Source organism: Protopterus annectens, chromosome 12.part0, assembly GCF_019279795.1.
Source record: "Protopterus annectens isolate FY-2018-M chromosome 12.part0, PAN1.0, whole genome shotgun sequence".
In the NCBI taxonomy this organism is placed as follows: domain Eukaryota; kingdom Metazoa; phylum Chordata; order Ceratodontiformes; family Protopteridae; genus Protopterus; species Protopterus annectens.
Genome location: NC_056746.1, coordinates 1047816356 through 1047835942, shown reverse-complemented (window position 1 = coordinate 1047835942; position 19587 = coordinate 1047816356). Strand labels below are relative to the sequence as shown.

General features: G+C 45.1%; 1 protein-coding gene across 4 annotated transcripts in view; it reads right to left on the bottom strand.

Annotated features, from left to right (window-relative positions):
* Nucleotides 1–19215: 19215 nt before the first annotated feature.
* RBM38 (RNA binding motif protein 38) overlaps nt 19216–19587 on the bottom strand; it is a 55361-nt gene continuing 54989 nt past the window's right edge. For all 4 annotated transcript variants that reach the window (XM_044090059.1, XM_044090062.1, XM_044090061.1 and 1 more), the window contains exon 4: nt 19216–19587. This exon is cut by the window's right edge and continues 796 nt beyond it. The gene's annotated coding sequence lies outside the window, so the exon portion shown is untranslated.

The following is a 19587-nucleotide window of genomic DNA, read 5'->3' as shown; positions in this document are numbered from 1 at the left end:
GTACTAGGCCTTCTGGCTTCCAAAATGACATCCATCACAGCTTTACCGAGAGGTACCATTTGTATGATTACATGATTAGCCATGCTGTCAGGTTCAGGGTCTGTAGTTGATTGTGCGGGATCGGATTGTTTTGCTGGGACAGTAGTTGTGGTCAAGGCAAGGTCCAAGCTGGGTATTGAGCCAAGTTCCTTAGGATTGGGTACCAGTATTGACAGGGCCAGTCCGGGGCAATTAATATCTTCGGCTTCTCTTGTCTGACTTTTAGGAGGACCTAGGGTAGAAGAAGCAGAGGAGGAAAGGTGTAAACTGCTAGGGTTTTCCAATTGAAGGATAGGGCGTCCACATGCTTGCCTGTGATAAATCCTTGTGCAGAATTTTTTCAATTGATAATTTTGGAGAGGGACAAACAGATCTATGTCTGGCCTCCCCCATTTCTCTGTTATCATGCTGAAGACTTGTGGATTTAGTTTCCACTCGTGAGAATCCATAAGGTTTCTGCTTAAATAGTCTGCCAGAGTGTTTTGTTTTCCTGGCAGGAATTGAGCTTGAAGGTGTATATGGTAGGTCAAAGCTGTGTCCCACAATGCCATGGCTAATTTACAAAGGGGGTATGTGTGCCCCCTTACCACATGACTGTGGTGTGGTATCAGTAGCCATAGTCCTTGAAGGCTGTTAGGGCATTTTGAACAGCCAGCATCGCTTTCCGGTTGATATGTAGATGCATTCCTTTTGGTGCCCATATGCCCTGAATGCATCTTCCTGCCATGTGGGCCCCCCAGACATAATCTGATGAGTCTGTTAAGGTTTGGCTTGCAGGGGGTAGAGTGAGGGCCGTCCCATGTTTTGGTGCCATGCCTTTGCCCACCATAGAAACTCCTGTTGCAGGCAGGGAATGAAAGGAATCATTGTTTCCAGACTGTGTGAATGTTGACTCCATAAACTTTAGGTACCACTGAAGTTTCCTCATATGCAGTCTTGCATATGGAATTATTAGGATGCCATGAATCCCAGAGCCTGCAGAATTTGTCTTGCAGAAGACTGGGTTTTCGTTGCCATCAGTTTGAAGTAGTCAGTTGCCTTTGTCTGGCGTGAGGTAAGCCATCTGGGCAGTTGTATTCAAGCTTGCACCCAGGAATGCTATCTTTTGAGAGGGTACCAGTTGTAATTTATTTTCGTTTATTGTGTACCCTAGGCATGTTAGAAGCCTTTTCACAAACGCCAGGTGTCGTAGAAGAGTGTCCCCTTGTTCTCTGCTTGAGACAGTTATCCAAGGATATTTGTATACTTTTGTCTGCAAAATGCAATTACTGGTGCCAGGCACTTTGGCTTATCTACTGCACCCAGGGTCTTTACAAAAGGGCAGTGCAGAGAATTGGCAACGCATTAAGCCAGCCTTGAATCGGAGGTATCTTTTCCACAACAGTCTTACTGGGACATGCAGGTATGCCTCTTAGGTCTAAAGTCACCAGCCAAGGATTTTTGCCCAGCAAGGGAAGAAGCTGCTGCAAAGTGAGCATTTTGAATTTTGGAATGTCCAGGTGTGTTCAAAATTGATAAATCCAGTATTGGCCACCAGGCCTCATCCTTTCTGGGTACCAAGAACAGTAGAGTAAAAACCTTGTCCTTTTTCCTGTTCTAGTACTGTTGGAATGGCCCCAATATCCATGAGGGACGCAACCTGTTTCTGTGCCTCTGCCCATTGATTTTTTGGCAGATCTGGGCAACCATTTGTCATTGGCAGAGTGTGGAAATGGAATCTGTATCCCTGTGAAACAATGTTTAGTACCCACTTGTCCTGGGTTAACTGCCAATTTTGAGCAAAAGTGCTGATTTCCCCCCTATGGGTGCTGCCAAAAGATAAGTGCTTGGTGTAGGCCAAGGGAAGTCATTGAGATTGCTTTCTGTAGGTGGATGCGCCCCATTGCTTTGACCTGTACGAGTCTTGCGCCTGGTATCTGGAACCCTTAGGGCATCTGTATTTGCCCCTCTGAGCTCTGACACAGGAAAGGACCGATATTTTTGTAGGCCAGTGTCTACTGAATCTGGGTGGCTGCACTTGTAAGAAGTCTTTTAAACAGTTTGCATAGACTCAGCTTTGTCTTCCATTTTCTTTAAAACCTCTTCTGCCTTAATACCAAACAGAGAATCATGCTGTAAAGGTGCATCTAGCAATTTAGCTTTAACATGGTCAGGCAAATTTTGTTCCTTTAACCAGGCATGCCTCCTAACAGATCCAGTAACTGCGGCCCTGCATGAGGCCTCCAAAGAATCAAAACCACATTGCAAAGTATGCTTTCCACCTTGTTCAGCAGCATGCAATAATTCCTACAATTCTTTATTTTCTGCACATTCTGAAATCAACAGTTTTCTGTTTTAACAATCCCATAACATCTTGTTGGTACTTAAGCATATGAAACTGACAGTTTAAGGCCCTGATAGCCAAGGTTGCAGATGTACAAACCTTTTTTCCCCATCTGTCCAGTACCCTTGAATCCCTGTCAGGGGGGTAGGGATTTTTGCTGTTGAGGCCTTACTCTCTTTGGACCATATGAAATAGCTTCAGAATCAGCAGCAGAGTTTCTAAATAAAAATTTATGGGAGTCAAGGACCCTGTAATATCGGTCAGGCTTACTGGGAAACTGAGGTAAGGAGTCAGGGGTCAAGCTCGACGCCGAAAACACATCATCCACAATGTCTAAAACAAGGGGAATGGCTAAAGGCTTGTGCTGAGGGAGAAGGAAATCCCGGAGCCTCTTTTGATTGAGAAGTCTTGACTCTCCCAGTGAAAATGCTCCCTCAAAGTATGCAAGGTTTCTCCAAATGAATAATCCTCAGGAGGAGATGCAGATGAAATAGATTCCTCAGCATCAGAATCCTCATAGGGAGGTAAAGATAATTCCTGATCAAAAGAGGAATCAGAAGAAATAGAAACCTGATCTGAAGATTCATAATCAGCGTCTTGCCTTGGCCTCTTATCTGGAGGGGGATGGGTACCCCTGATCAAGGTAATGAGGTCTTCAGCCATTTTGATAATCTGTTTTTTAGGCATGGAGGCCTGTGCACATGGCTCATGCGTAGGTTTTAAGTTTTAGAAGTTGCTTTTGTCTTTGCAGCTGTCGTCAGTTTGATGTACAAATGTTGGTCTGAATACACCCTCAGAAGCCAGTGCCTGCTCAGCGGCTCCGGACCCATCCGAGGGAGATACACCCATCGGTCCAATACCTTGAGTATCTTGTGGCATACTGGACTCCACATGGGTGTCGCTAGAGGCCTGCACCTCGAAGGTAGCGGGCATCAGGGGCTGCGAAGGCACCTCACTGAGGACTGGCTTAGAAGCTTAGTCGGTTTTGGATCTGTACTGCCTTTCTCGGTCCTTTTCTTTGCATTTTTTATGTACTCCGGTAGTCTGATTGCTATCAGATGACATTTCTGGGTAATTAAATCAGTTTCCAAAATACTCTGAAGCAAAAATATACCGACGCTTAATAGTGCGTTGGTTAAACCTAGCACAAAATAGACAGGCATGTTGTGATCAGGGCCTAGGCAAGGAATGCAGTATAAATGGAAATTCTTGAGGTATTTGCTTCCCACAAGTAATACAATTAACTTTTTACTGACATCGGTAAAAAGCAAGGAAAAAAAAACAAACAGTTTCCCCAATGGGGTACTTAGCTTTAGTGAAGACTTTGATTCTGAAACTCGAATAATTCAGTAGTCGACCAACCGGCACTTGCGAAATGCTTCTGTTTCAGGCACCGCGCGGCAAGAAAGATTAAAGAAAATGGCGTTGGCTGCATGTTTTATACCCCTGACATCATGGAAGAGAAGACAGCAACAGACGCAGGACCCCAAGACTTTGGAATTCAGGCTGACTGAGGGCAACCTGCCAGATTACCCCCAAGTGTAATGACTGCAACAGTGAAACACTAAGAACATCTTCCTCTGTTTTGTGCCAGAGTACCAGGTCCTCTGTGTGGAAGGTATTCCTTCCCCTTACTATCATTCCAAAAGTCCTGTTCAAGATTCAACAGGATGCTCCCAAAATCTTAACTCCCTTTTGGCCACAACAGCACCCCAGTTCCCTCTACTTCCACATCTAGCCAGGGGCAATCACCACAAGTTCACAGGGTAGATCTAATCAGACAAGAGATCTTTCATCCATCCCCAGCTGTCCATACTTCAAATGGCAAGTCGTTAATAGGAGTTAGATTCCTCACGATTTTTTTTAAGACATGCTGCATGTCCTGCAGGAGGCCAGGAAACCTACTAAGAATTCTACTTATCCAAATGGAAGAGGTTTTCTATTTGGTGTCTCACTTCTAACCAGGACCCACTTACTATGGATGTTCATTTGGGTCTCATTTGCACGAGTTGCTAAATGCTGGTTCTGTCTATTTTTCTATCAGCTATCTCTGCTGGTCTGTTTTTTCTCCTTTTACTTCTAGATTAAAGAGTAAACAAGTTTTTAAAAGGTGTCCTTAATAATAGACCTCCTGTCCACCACCTCCTTGGGATCTTAATTTTGTTTTGGAAAAGTTGATTCTGGCTCTTTTTGAGCCTGCTGCTTCAGCTTCCTTACAACATTGTTCCTTACTTCTGCCAGTCTGTGTCTGAGTTGCAGACCCTTATGGCTTGTCCTCCTTTTTCAGTCTTGAGGACAGGGTGTCCTTGTGCACAAACCCTTTTTATGCACAAGGTGGTAGGTATCACTGAAACAGTCCATTAATCTGCCCTTTTTCTCTTGTCTGCAATCTGACAGAGGGTGCTGCATACTTTGGATGTGCATAGGTAACTCTGGGTTTATTTGGATAAAACTAGTTTCATCCTAGATCTTTGGGGTTTGCTGTTATCCAAGTAAACAGCTACTTAGACTTCTAAGCTATGCCCTTTTGTTACACTTCATAGCAAGAGCCTTCCTTCTTCAGTTAAAGCTCATTCTACTAGAACTGTGGTTTCCTTCAGGTGCTCCCCCCCCCCCCAGTGCTTAGATACCAATTCTATTCTTGAGGTGCTACCCAGACTTCTGTGCATACCTTTACCAAACACTACAAGTTGGATGGTATCAGGGCTGGTTTTGCCAGTACTGTTCAGAGCTTTTTAGGGGGCTCTTCTGCACCTTTCCCCTCCCAAGTTTCCTCTTGAGCTTTGGCACTCTCCCCATCGGTCAAGAATACTGCAGCAGTGAATGCAAGGACATAATACAGTTGTGTAAAATCTTAGAGGTAGACATCCTTGCCTTCACTGCTGCAGTATTCACTCCCTCAATCCTCATCTTTTACTTTCCTGGAGGTACAGGTCATCTTTTGGCTTTCGCAGTCTGTGTTCCTACTGGAGCATTCAGTTCTGATTATGGTAGGCCTGAACGTCACCTTTATGCCTTTTGCTACACAAACAGCATTTGGGTGATGTTCAGCATAAAGTAGCTGGTCTTGTTAGACTGGTCAGACATTCGGACTTCCACAGCAGGAATACTGCAGCAGTGAAGACAGGGACATCTACCATTATAGTAAGATTTTACACAACTTTACTTTGACTGCTTGTAGAGCAGGTTTGAACTGCAAGCATGGCTTTCAAATTTATGTGCAGCTTGCACTTCAGTCTTTCAGGCATGCTGTATTCTCGGCCCAAAGGTGCAACCCCACCCACCTGTGGCACAACCAAAGATATTAAGTCTTGTTTGGTTTGTTCCCCCAACAATGGATCAGTCATACTGCCTCCATTTCAATACAGGAGTAAGCAGAGATCATGGTCTATTAAGGATCATGCTAGTCACATACTGTAGGTTTTTCAGGCACCAGTAAAGTTTCTTCATATACCACGAGGTACAGTCTGGAAATCACCCAGTAAATCAACAGCCTGCCTAGCTAGTCACTTGGACTTTATGGCTTTGATGAATTTTGTCATGGTCACTATTTCCACAGGCAAAAAGGCCTTGGAAACTACTGCATGCAGGAGGGCAACTAGAAATCTGACACTGTGGTTCAAGTGAGAATTTTGCAAGTTTAGTATGAAGCCTAGTTTTGGCAAGCACTAAGACCCCCCACCCCAATCACCTGCATGGACCAAGCCTGGAACAAGCAGTCATCCAGACAAGGACAAGGATAAATGTAAATGGTCTTTGTTCTGCAGTGTTACTCTGCCCAGGCATTTGGTGGTGTCCTTGGCACAGTCGCCAAACTAAATGGCAAGGAGAAACTGAAAATGGTATACCCTTCCCCATAGTATCATCTGCTTGAACAATTCCTGCTTTCTCTGAAGACTGGAATTTGGCAGTAAAAAAACTTTAAGTAACCATAAATGTCTATCAGGTTAGTATGACAAGCACTACACCTTGAATATTAACCATTTGGTACTTTCAAGAACTTTAGCTGTGAAAGGTCTGAAATAGATCTCTACTCTATTATTCCTGGAGACCAGGAAGAGTCAGGTTCTCCTTCTGCCCTAGGTAAACTAATTTGCCATTGCAAAGATGGGTTTCATCAAATGCAAGTTGTAATTTATTTATTTTTTTTGGTACTGGGCATATTTTTGTCTCTTGCCATTTGCAATTTTAGCTTGTATCCCTCAAGATAAATGTTTTTGTACCCATTTACCTGAAGTTTCTAGCCACTGAGGCAAGATAGTTTGCCTATGATAGGGCAATGTTCTGTAATATGAAGGGGCCAGGGTTAGAGATGCTGGGAATGGAGAGGATTATGGTTGCTAGCTGTTCCCTAGGGGTGAAGGTCCTTATCCACTTCCTTCGACTCCCCTCACCTCAGACCTCTTGCTGCCAATTCTCTGAAAGGCTTTTTCATGCTTTTCCCCTCCCTTTCCTCATCTCCAGTAGAAACAGCTTGCATAGATGGGCTGTTCCTTTCATACTTTAATGGGGGGGGGGTAAGGATTTAACAGATTTTACTGTCCACTTATCCTCCAGCTTTTTACACATACTGAAAAGCCTGTGGTTCAAAGTGGTTCTCAATTCAGAGGAGCACTAACAGCACTTTGACACGGTTAAAGTCCTCGGCCAAGACTACCTTCTACAGAAGGCCTCCATAAGCAGCAGCCCTGGATGACGTATCCATAGCGTAATACCCACATTTAACAGCAGGTTTTTCCTACCAGTAAGTAGGGTGGTCTGGACTTTAACCAAGGCAGCCTTCCTGTTCTCATCATGGTCCCTCACACCTTACACATCTATAAATTACAAGGGCATGCTGTACCTGGCAAATGAGGGCCAAGAAAAGGAGGCTTGTAGAATCGTATACACTCCAGATCAGTAACTTCTCTGGGTCAGACTGAAAGCTCTCAACAAAATTTTGTCCAGTCTTGGGGATAAAGGCAGGCGAGGGCAGAGGACCTTCAGAAGGTCAACCTTGGCTTGGCAGCTATCAGAGCCTCAGATATGGGTCTTAGACTTTGCAGCCATTGGGTTCGGGGTTCTAAGAGTCCTGGGAGGGGTAACATTTTAAACTTTGGTTTAAGTCACTGGACAGACTTCCTCTTAATAAGCACAGGCAAATCACCCTGCCCTTGATCAGCAGAAGTGGTGGTGGTCCAGCTCCCCAGACTCCATCAGCTTCTCCCTTTTCTTGTTGGGACGTCTAGCTTGCCGTCATCCAAAGCCATTGTCAACTCTGTGTAAAAGGCAGCAAGTCTTTCCAATAAGGTAAGCCTAGACAGCATCTAATCTCATATGCAAGGTCTTGAACCTCAGTTCCTTGTAGATCATGCAATTGCATCATTCTAGCAAAGGCAGGACTGGTGAATTATACCCATCCTGAAATGAAATTCGTTATCTAGACTCATTTCTGGTCAGCACAGACATCTACATTAAATCAAAAGAATGGCAATCAGACGTCAAGTAAATAAAGTTGACAATATCTGCAATTGAAAAAATATATATATTTCCCAATGCAGTTACTTATCCGATTGATGTTTGACACCAAATTGTGGCTTACCCCAAAACGAATCAAACGTAGAAACTTCTGTGATGAAGGCCGGGGGGGGGGTTGGCTCTGAAAAACTGGACAGTCTGGACAATAGCCACCAACAGAATCCCTTGAAGTAATGACTGCAGCAGTTGCCCATAGTGTGCTTATATCTACTGTTAGCACAAGACCAAACTTTACTGTGCAATGGTTAGGCCAGCATCCTAAGTCTGTGGTCTTGGTGCTGGTGTAAAAACGGTCATCCCTCAACTACCTCCAGAGGAGCAGCAGCAGTAGGAAAACCTGCCTGTTTCTACTGTTCTCTTAGCAGACAGACCTTCAACTCCCTCAGGAACAAACTTTCCCTAATCATGGGTGGCCATTTTGGAAGGTATCTTGCTGCAGACCCCTTCTAGTGCCCCCCCCCATAACTTGGGCTAGTCTCCTTGCCAAGCCATGTGTAATATTGATTCCTTTGCCTCTTCTTAAATAGGTCACTGAGGATTTGCATTTGCTCCATCTCATTTTAGGCAATGGCTAATCAAAACAGGTGAAACACTCATCTATGTTGTAAACTTAATCATGTAATTCAGGTGGTTTGTAGCGGTAGTGGACTGGGCTATGTTTTAGACTAGGTCAACATACTCAAGGGACAGGGTTCAGGACAGGAATATGCACGTTAAAAAATTATGGATCATTTTTGGACTCTCGTCTGTTGAATGAACAGCACAGCTGATGTGGAAATACCTAGCGTCTGGGTGTCCAACCAACATTTCCCAATACTTGGGCAGGCAAAGTTTTCCTGTCAGATTGAGGGGGAAAAGGGGTGGTAAGGGCTACCATGTCAGAACTGTCCCAGTCAACCTTCGTGGCAGCTTCAAAATGTCAATTGACAAGGAGAGGATTGATGACATGCACCTAAACTGCAAAGGTGAGGAGATAAGTGGCTCATGGACCCCTTTTTTCCTGCAGGAATGTACCATCACTGCAGGACGGGGGGGGGGGGTGACATGAAGAAAGCCATACCCACTTACAGCATCAGTTACAGAAGAATGTATGAAGAAATCAATGCATCACTCTTCTGATGCTTTATATGGTGGGAAGAGACAATAGTATGGTTTTTGTACATCATTTGTCCACCAGTCTGTGCCTTCATCAGCACCGACTGGGATAGTTCTAGATAATAGCATCAGCTGCACCAGCAGAGTCAACTCTGTTGATACCAGCAAAAATTACACTGGTGTAAGAATGTGCTAACTACAGTATGCCAGTCATACCCACAGCTTTAACATGACAAACTGGAAAGGATAGCATCGGGAAGAAATTCAATAAAGTATGGTGCCGACCGTTTTATCAGTGCTTAAAATACAGGGCCAAATGAAGCAAGTACATATTTACAGACCGCATCAGTCCCAGCAGTGTCAAGCCTATGGCTGTCACCAGTGGTGCTAGCCATAGCACCAGTAGCCAGTGTCATAGTGCTGTCTGAGGAGGCAAAGCATACAACTGGGAAAAGCTATGCTGGTGTCCTGTAGCTAAGGGGATAACGAGTTGGACCCTGGCACCTGTACTTTCTCTCTCTAAAGGCATGCAGCAAAACCAGCTTCTCAGGCTCACAATTAGCATGAAACTCATGTGGTCTTGACAAAGAATGTTGTGGGGCTCCCATCACCCAGACAGGTTTGAGAGGACGGTCTTAAATTGCTTTATCAGGCATTCTCCAAGCATCTACATGGGTACAGTTGGAATAATTTTGTTTTGTTCTTTTCCTAACAAGAACCTAAAGTCAATTTCTCTCAGCACCTTTATGCAATGCCAAACTTCAAAAAAAAAGTTGTACACAAGCCCATCACTGGATGCAATTGCTCTGCTACAGGCCCACAGCCTAAATAATTGTTTCTCTGGGATGAGCAGTGAGGGAAAAAACTGCAGAAAAAGGGTTTAAATCTTTCAACTCTGGCTGCTAACACTGAAGACTGTACAGCTCTTCCATGCAGAAATTTTAATACAGCCACAAAATAGAGCAAATGGGGAGGGAGTATGATGAAAAGCTCTGTGCTGCCTTGTCCTACAGCCTAACTAGTTGTCAAAGAAGTTCTTACCAAACCTGCAATTTAAAAGTACAAAATTAAGAAAGTGCCAGGGTAAATACTAAAAACAGACTCATTTGTATAATGTTCTGTAAACAAAATGCCCTGCATCACTAACAATGTTACTCCAAAGGAGGCTAGCAGTTGCCTTATCTAGGTAAAGCCTGCCTAAGAAAAAGGCTCTGTTTAAAACTGAATGACTGCACCCCCCCCCTCCCTTTTTGTACTGTATGCTCTTAAGCTCTCAACACTTGCCTATCTACCCTAATAGAAAACTTTAGCCTTTGATTCTTCATATAATACCAGGGTTGATGACCCCCATTCAGTGCCTCAGTTCATCAGATAAACTTGTATGGGACATAAGGTGTGCCCTCAAGAAATGTACAGAGTCTGTATTTTAAGGCCTTACCTGTCTCATGCAATCACACAAGACCTGTAAACTCTAATCACTGTTGTGCAACAGAGACAGCAGACGTACCTCTGCACCTACAGAATGATAGATCTAGCACACCTTAAAAAACGCTAACTGCATAACAGAATCCTTATTCCATCCTGGAGAGTTAGTTACATCAAGGGCACACACATGCCCTTGTCATCTGTGGCAGTGGCAGTTTACCAATACTTTTCTTAAGCAAACTCAAATGTGGCCAGCAACGAAAAAAAAACTAGATAGTTGTCCCAAGTGGCTAGTTTCATAATTTATTCCAATGTAGTTTGCAGCCAAAGTTTTGCCCCACAAAGCAGTCGCATTGCCTTTCCTTTCCATACATTCCCATTTCCACTACAAAAGTGGTGCCCTGAACATGAAGCAAAGGTAATTCACACTTTTCCTTTTTGCCCAAGCATTTATTTCCAATACTCTTGCACCATATCCCCCAAACAAGGGTAAATTTCTGTTAAACATAAGGAAGCAGTTTTAAGACACCCCTAAAGCTACTCTAAATAAAGCCTGCAAAGCACTATAAACTGCAATTACCGGTTATAAATTTCTTGCAGTATCACAAAACAAGACTTTGTGGGAAGAATCCCAGGGTTGAAAAAATTCATAAACTGTTGAATAATTATTGGGGTGGACAGTGTTCATACTACCGGCTTACCACTTATTCCCACACAATCTATGCAACTTGATCAGAAGTACTGATGTCATCTGCTACAGTATCAATGAGGTTGGAGAACAGGAATTGCAGTCCTACCTACATCTGTAAAGCTTATCAACTCTTCACAGGCAAGCAGCAGAAAGATGCCTACACCGTTCATGAACTGTGGCACACTGATGCATTCATACTTTCCCAACGAAGGACAGTGTGCTATAGCCAGTACTAACTTATTCAGTTTATAATCCTGACATGCCTTTTCTGAAGTACAGTCCTCAAATTAACTTGGATAGCAAATCGCTACAAAACTGTTCAGTTTTTACTAATCACCACAGGCTTCAAGTTAAGCAGCTTCATGTCAGGTTAGGACAATTTCCTCACGCAGGAGTTCACATTCCATTACCAACTGTCTTAGGTTACATTCCATGGTTTCTAGAATTCTGCAATATCAAAGAGCATGCCACTAACAGGAAAGCACTTGTGTATAACCAGAGTAGAATTTCCCTCCTCAAACAGCATCAAATGTCTTGGCTCCTCTTTCAAAAGGATGCTACCCTAGTCATAACTTCCTTTAACTGGTTTCCATCATGTCCCTAAACTCTTTCCTTTACAGACTTAGCTACAAGTAAACATCTGTGAAAGATGTCAGAGGCCTACAGCAATTAAAATGTAAAAGGCAACAGAAGGTCAGCACTGCTTCTATGGAGTTCACAACTTGCACAGTTTTCAAAAAATGTGATTTCTGTTCATCTGTGCCATTTTAACAAAGTAAAACTTTTAGTTATGTACTTACCATAACTTCGGATGTATGGGATCCATCTCGCCTACATTCATGACAGATGGGTTCGGAGCCGATCCATCGGCTCCGACTCGGCAACTAATACACTAGCACGAAGTCTCATCGGCTGGGCTACTCCCTATCCCAGGATGCACTACACCTGCTTCCCCAGATCTTGTTTGTTCGCTTTCATACATCCATGCAAACACAGAAAAACTAGTAGTCACAATAACCAACTAAAGTTCTTCAAGAAAGAACGCCAAGAAAAGAGGGACTACAGCTCCTCTAAATCCAAATGGAAGGGGGAAGGAGGGTGGGTACTTATGAATGTAGGCGAGATGGATCCCATACATCCGAAGTTATGGTAAGTACATAACTAAAAGATGTAATGGGATCCTATCTCGCCTACATTCATGACAGATGGGACAGCGTCCCTAGCACCTACATCCCGGGTGGCTCATTGGAAAACACTCCTGAGAACTGTGGAACCAAAGGAAGCTCTGCCTCGAAATGAAAGTGTGCGGAGAAATCCAGGTTGCTGCAGCACAAATATCATCTATTGATAACTTGGAGTGAAAAGCTACGGAAGTAGCCATTGCCCTGGTAGAATGAGCCTCGACTGGAAAGGGGAGGTCTTTGTTAGCTTGTGAATAAATAAAAATGATACAATCTTTAATCCATTTAGATATGGAGGTTTTTGTTACTGGTTGACCCAATTTGTTCGCTGCAAAGGAAACGAACAATTGATTAGATTTCCGCGTTTGAGCGGTTCTATTCAAATAAAAACGCAGTTGTCTATGCACGTCCAATTGATGCAAAGTATATTCTGCGTTAGAGAATTCTGGGAAAAAGACGGAGTTCTATAGTTTGTTGCATACAGAAAGAGGCCACTTTTGGTATAAATGCAGGGTTTAATTTCAATGAAACTCTATGCTTGTGAAAAATCAAATAGGGAGGATCAGAACAAAGAGCTTGAAGTTCTGAAACTCGCCTGGCAGACGTTATGGCTACTAAAAAGGCCGTTTTCCAAGACAGAAATTTTAGATCACAGGTAGCAGCTGGTTCGAAAGGACGGGCAGTTAGGGCAGCAAGAACCATATTCAAATCCCACGGGGGGACAGGATGAGATAAAGGAGGCCTCAGGAGCCAAGCCCCTTTAAGGAAAGCCTTACAAAGTTTGTGAGACATCAATGAAGGTTCAAATGAAGCATGAAAATTAGAAATGGCCGCTAGCTGAACCTTAATGGGAGAAACTGAAGAGCCCGACTGAAAAAGGGAGGCCAGAAAATTCAGAACCTCCGATACTGGTGCAGTGAGAGGATCTATACCCCGTTCTTGAGCCCAGAAAGCAAACCTTTTCCATTTACTGGAATAAAGTTTGATGGTGGAAGGTTTATGAGAAGACAGTATGTGGACCACGTCCGGGGAAAGAGCATTGTCTCGGACTAAGGATGGAAGTGGAGTAACCATGCTGCCAACTTCAGGGACCCGAGAGACGGGTGAAGCCGTCCTGACTGATGAGTCAACAGGTCTGGCACCGGATCCAGAAACCATGGACCTTCTATCGCATGCCTCTGTAGGAAAGGAAACCAAATTTGACGAGGCCAGTGCGGGGCAATCAAAATCATCTCGCTCTCCATGTAAATGGCCTTCTGTATCACCCTCGGTAAGAGGGGGAACGGAGGGAAGGCGTAGAGAAGACCGGGGGGCCAAATGTGAGTCAGAGCGTCCCTGGGAGTCTGTCCCTGAGAAGGGAACAGTGTGAAGAACTCTCTGCATTTCGCATTGTGAGGGCTGGCAAACGGGTCGCAGCAAGGATGACCCCATCTGTCGAAGATTTTTGCAGCTATACCCTGGTTGAGGGACCATTCGTGGGGTAAAAGAATGGTCCTGCTTAATCTGTCCGCAATCACATTGGACTTCCCCGGTATGTGCGTTGCCATCAGAAAGCGGTTGGTAGCTACCGCCCAGTGCCAAAGTCTCATGGCTTCTCTGCATAGTGGGCAAGACCTGGTTCCACCTTGCTTGTTTATGTACCATACCACCGACATGTTGTCGGATAGGATAGCAATCGGGCCCTGTGGGAGAGCGTGATGGAGAGCTTGGAGTACCAATAGTACCGCTCTCATCTCCAGGACATTGATATGCAAATGCGTTTCCTGGATCTGCCATGTGCCTTGGACCGACCTGTCCAGGTAATGACCCCCCCCACCCTACCTGGGAGGCGTCCGTAGTCACAGTGGCAACGGGACGTTGTGGTATAAAGGGTCGCCCCTGGTCGAGATTTGATTGGAGAAGCCACCAATGCAGATCTCGACGGCAACTTTCCGTGATTATGATTAAGTGGTTCAAGGGAAGTTCCTGATAAGACCATTGAACCGACAGTAGCCATTGTAAAATTCGCATATGAAGCCTGGCCAAGGGAACCAAAAGTATGGTAGATGCCATCGAGCCCAACAGTTGTAGGATCCGATGGGCCGGGGCTCTTTGTAGGGGGAGACAGGATTTGACTTGATCTTGTAACACCTGAATTCTTGCTGCCGGTAAAAAGGCGCGCATTCTTTTTGTGTCTAAGTCTGCGCCTATGAAAGTAATACGCTGAGATGGCTGTAGTACAGATTTTTGCAAATTGAACGTGATCCCCAAGAAACGGCCCAAGGTGAACGTGGCTCTGAGCGCTTGGAGTAGTAGATGCTCGGAGGTGGCAGTAAGGAGCCAGTCATCTAGATAAGGAAACACCTGGAATCCCAGACTTCTCAGGTGAGCAGTTACCACTGCCAGACACTTGGTGAACACCCTGGGGCTGTGGTGAGACCAAAGGGCAGTGCTCGGAATTGAAAATGACTGACTCGAGGCGAAGCGTAAATGTCTCCTGGACTCTTGAGCTATGGGAATGTGATAGTAAGCGTCCTGGAGATCTATGGAGCACATCCATGCATCTTTTCCAGCAAAGGAAGAATAGATTGAAGAGTGACCATTCGAATTTGGACTTCTTTACTAAACGATTCAATGAACTGAGGTCCAAAATGGGCCTGAAGTCCCCTGTCTTTTGGTACCAAAAATAATTTTGAGTAAGTTCCTGATCCGATCTTGTCGATGGGGACAGGCTGGATGGCTCTTTTTCTAGCAGCTTTGAAACCTCTAATGCTGCTTGATCCCGCTGACTGGGTGGTACGTCCGGGATTTCCCTTAAAGAAAGGGGGTTTGTTGAAGGGATGGTATAACCTCCGGTAATAATGCTAAGCACCCACTGATCGCTTGTTATGGATTCCCAAGCTTGTGGGTGCGCCGCAAGCGACCCCGACTGGCTCCGGAGTTGCACAGTCGGGCAACAACTCAGGAACGCTGGTTGTATGAAGAACCACGAAAGGAATCGCGGTCTCCAGAGTTACGGGGGCCTCTGCCACCTCTGGGGCGGCGTCTTCCAAAATTCCCCCCCCCTGCCTCTGGAGGGGGAATCACTGGGTGGAGTAGGGAAAGACTTCTGAGATTTTTTAAACCACATTTTCCCTCCTCTCCCAGCCTTGGGGTAAGGCCTAGAAGGAGCGGAAAATCGGGCCCCAACGGCAGTCAAAGTCTTGCCCTCCTGCTCGCACCTAGTTAGTGTGTCCTTCACCTTGGGTCCAAACAAAGATGACCCATCAAAGGGGGCGTCGGCAAAGGAAGACTAGAAAGCCTCCGTGAACGAACACAAGCGTAACCAGGCTTGTCTCCTGAGGGCAACGCCTGTTCCCGCTGCTCTACTCGCCCCTTCGGCCGCATATGAGATGAGCCTCATGGACGAGTTAACAATAGAAAAGAGGATAGTCATCTGTGTGCCAACAGTCGGGGCCAGCGCCTCAGGTAGATTACCGACGAGAGTCATTTAGCTCTGAGAAGATCCCTTTGGAGCCTCGTAAAATGATATAAGTAGTTCAGCGACCGTAAGGTAAAGGCCGCTGAGGACAGGGTACGCTTCCCGTACCTATCCATACACCTAGAATCCTTATTAGGAGGATGAATAGACGTCGAAGCCTCTGCCACGTCCGGCTGTGTGGCAGAAGCCACCACCAAAGCATCTACAGGCACACCCTTTGTGAGAAACTCCTTCTGGGGGCTGACAAAATTTATTGGGCCTCGCAGGCACCGGTTCCACAGAATCAGGGTGTTCCCACACCCTTCGAGAAACCAAATCAAGGAGTTCATCGAAGGGCGGAGACACCCAGGAGGCGGAAGGCTGGGCCCCAAAGGCCTTGAGGAAGACTGACTCCTCAGCTGAAGGGGCTTTGGCTTGCCAGTCACCTCTCTGTCTCAGAATCTCCAAGATATCCGAGAAGGAGATATCATCCGAAGATGATTTGGGGGACCCTTCTGCGTCATCGAGGTCAGTATCAGATGTAATAGACTCATCTTGGGAGTCTACGTGTTTCCTCTTACACAATTTCTTCCGTGGGGGTTCGTCCGAAGCAGTTTCGGACGGACCACCCGGAAGAAGGGAACCCCCGATGGGGGTATCCTCAGGCCCTGGGGCCCCGCTGCCGGCGGGCTGCAACACAGAGGCACCAGTCTCCAAATCTAGGGACGGTGAGGTAGAATCTTGTTGAACCGGCAAAGGCATGGCCAGCGCGCTCCTCATGGCCTCAAAGGCCGGACCTCCAGAATCCAAGGAGGTCACTGGTCTAGAGGCCACGATGGCACTGGGAATTCCAGCAGCCGATGCTCCGAGCGGAAGACTAGGCACCGAAGCACCCAATCCCAAAGTATTCCCCTCGGGCCCGGCTGAAGAGGTCACAGTACCAAACCCTGAACCGGAGGACAGGGTAGGAAGCACAGTCGGAGTAGAGAGGCTTGTAAGGGGTCTCTGCTCCAACCGTATGGCTCCACATTGCTCCACCACCACCGGCTCCAACGGCTCCGAAGAGGTTGGAGGAGGAATCAAATGTGTTGGAGGGGGGGGGATCGGCTCCGAAGCAAACTGCCGGAGCAGAGACCATTTTAGTAAACACTGGAGATTGGAATAGCCTCTGTAAAACCCTATCCAGGTCCGAATCTGACAGTCTCGAGGATTTAGAGGAGGTAGACACTCGAGAAGACTTTCCTCTCGGCTCCGAGAGAGAAGGGGACCGGCTCCGAAACGGCTCCAATACTATCGGCGCCGACTCCACCACAGCATGGACCACCATCGGCACCGAAGGAGCCTTCTTCGGAGCCGAGGGGGAAGAGTCTGAGCTGCACACTTCCACCGCCCGGCCATTGGAACCGATGGAGGTGATTCACCTCGATACTCCAACTTGCGGCTCCAAGGCAATGGAGCCGAAGTAGGAGGTATCGAGGCAGACCCTTCGACCCCCGGCCCCGAAGTCAGTGGAGCCAAGGAAGAAGAGGTCAATTTTGTCTTTTTAGAAGTCGGCTCCGACGGACTTGTCGGTGCCGACGATCTTTTCTTTTTGGAAGCAACAGGAGGATTTAAGGCTTCCTCAAAAGAAGGTTTGATAAGCCCTTTCAATATCAACTTATTCTTGCGTTCTTGAAGAACTCTAGCAGAGAAAGCATGACATACGCTACAAGTCTCTTGCAGATGTTTCGGCCCCAAACAATAGACACAGACTGAATGGCTGTCTGTGATGGACATTTTATAACTGCACCGAGTGCATTTTAAAAACCTGACTTTTGTTCCTTAGACATAGTACAGGCCCTTCAAAAAGTATGACTTTACCACAATGAGTAAGCACTATAACAGAATTGCGCCAACTGAAAAGCGCGAGACACACTGGCGCGAGTACTTAGGAAAAAAAGTTTACCTCACAAACAAACAGACAAAACAAGTCCAACGGCCCAAAGCCCTCTAATTTAAACGGGCTTGGCCCGAAAAACAATTAACCACAAAAAAGTAATTAAGGCTAAATAGCACACAAGGGTAGGGCAAAGGCCCTCTAACTTAAACGGGCCTTGCCCGACTGAAAAAATAAAGTACCAGAAGACACTCAAGCACTCAAAAGTAACAAATAGTAAGGAATAATAAGGAATAGCTGTTAAAACAGCTGTTTGGTTAATATATGACAAAAAACCCCAAGGTCAAAGACCAATAAAGGTAAAAAGAACCACTTAGCTCCAGCCAAGTCGAGACCACGTCCAGCTTGTAAAGCGGCAAACGAGATCTGGGGAAGCAGGTGTAGTGCATCCTGGGATAGGGAGTAGCCCAGCCAATGAGAGACTTCGTGCTAGTGTATTAGTTGCAGAGTCGGAGCCGATGGATCGGCTCCGAACCCATCTGTCATGAATGTAGGCGAGATAGGATCCCATTACATCAAATGTTAATACTATAGAATGAAGGTAAGCACATGGACAGTGAGCACTCAGGATGAATGAATGAAACTAAACACTTTCCTGACCACAGAAGAGTGCACGGTTATGAAACGTTGCAATATAAAATACAAATTGAGGTTCGAGCCCCCCCAAGTAAGAGACTAAACCTTGAAAGTGAATGGTACAGCATAAAGACCACCTGTGGTAAGTACACAAGTCAATTCCACACAAATTCCCCAAGAATGAAATTCCGCAAGAATCTGCATAGCAACATCCACCACTACACTAAACTCTAGATTAAAAAAACACCAGTCTCCCACTCCTTCCCATCATTGTTACTGCATAAGCAGTACTGCATGCTCTCAGCCCCAAGAATGGAATCACATCTTCTGGCCCACAAGGAGTACAAGTGCCAAAATATTTTTACAATGTTTGCAAGACATCTACTGTAACACAGAAAGCATCCTAAAAAGGAACTGTCCCTCCACCAACACTACCATTTTAAAATGCCTTCAAACTGTCCAACAATCAGTTTGTATCAGTACATACAATCAACAGCAAATTAAGGTTTCCTAGAGATACATGTGCATATGTTGTACAGTTTTGGTAAAGTGTAAGAACCTTACTGTAATGGACTCTCACAGTATTGTATCAGTACATACAATCAACAGCAAATTAAGGTTTCCTAGAGATACATGTGCATATGTTGTACAGTTTTGGTAAAGTGTAAGAACCTTACTGTAATGGACTCTCACAGTAAAGAAACTAAAGTAATGAATATCTTTGTCCCAAGGAATCTGACAATTTCTGGAAACACCTGCTAAAATATATGGTACATCTAAGGAGGGGGAATTCACAGAAACTAATCTTTTATACTACCTTAGGTAAAAAAAAAAAAGTATCCTTATTTGTGCAAAAGGAAGAAGCTTGCCACTGCTACATTTTCTCAATTTAATTCTTTTTGTTTCCAAGTTTGCCTTTTGCAAACTAAGACAGCTCACTTTAATAACTCATGGTACTGTTCAACTCTGCTTTAAACATTATATCGCTACAGCTGTAAAAATGCACTTTTATTTTTCATACTGCTGTCAATCTCTGGTACAAAACATTGGCTTTTGTTCAAGTATAAAAACCTTTGATCAGTTTCCCACGTATTACAGACTTAAAAAAGCTTGCAGGGCATTTTGCTTGTAACTTTTTCTCGATATAAATACTGTAATTTTATCACCTGTCTGCAGCAATGGCAACTTCCAAGTATACACTGTTTTTACTTTAGGAAAATGTCTTGCATTAAAAAAAAATATTCCTAACACGAGTGACTCTTAACTGTTACAAGAAAATACAGTGCACTGACTGATGAAATATTGCTCTCCTTGAAGTCAATATTCCCTTTGCATATTGAAATGATTTAGCAATTAACTACCTAC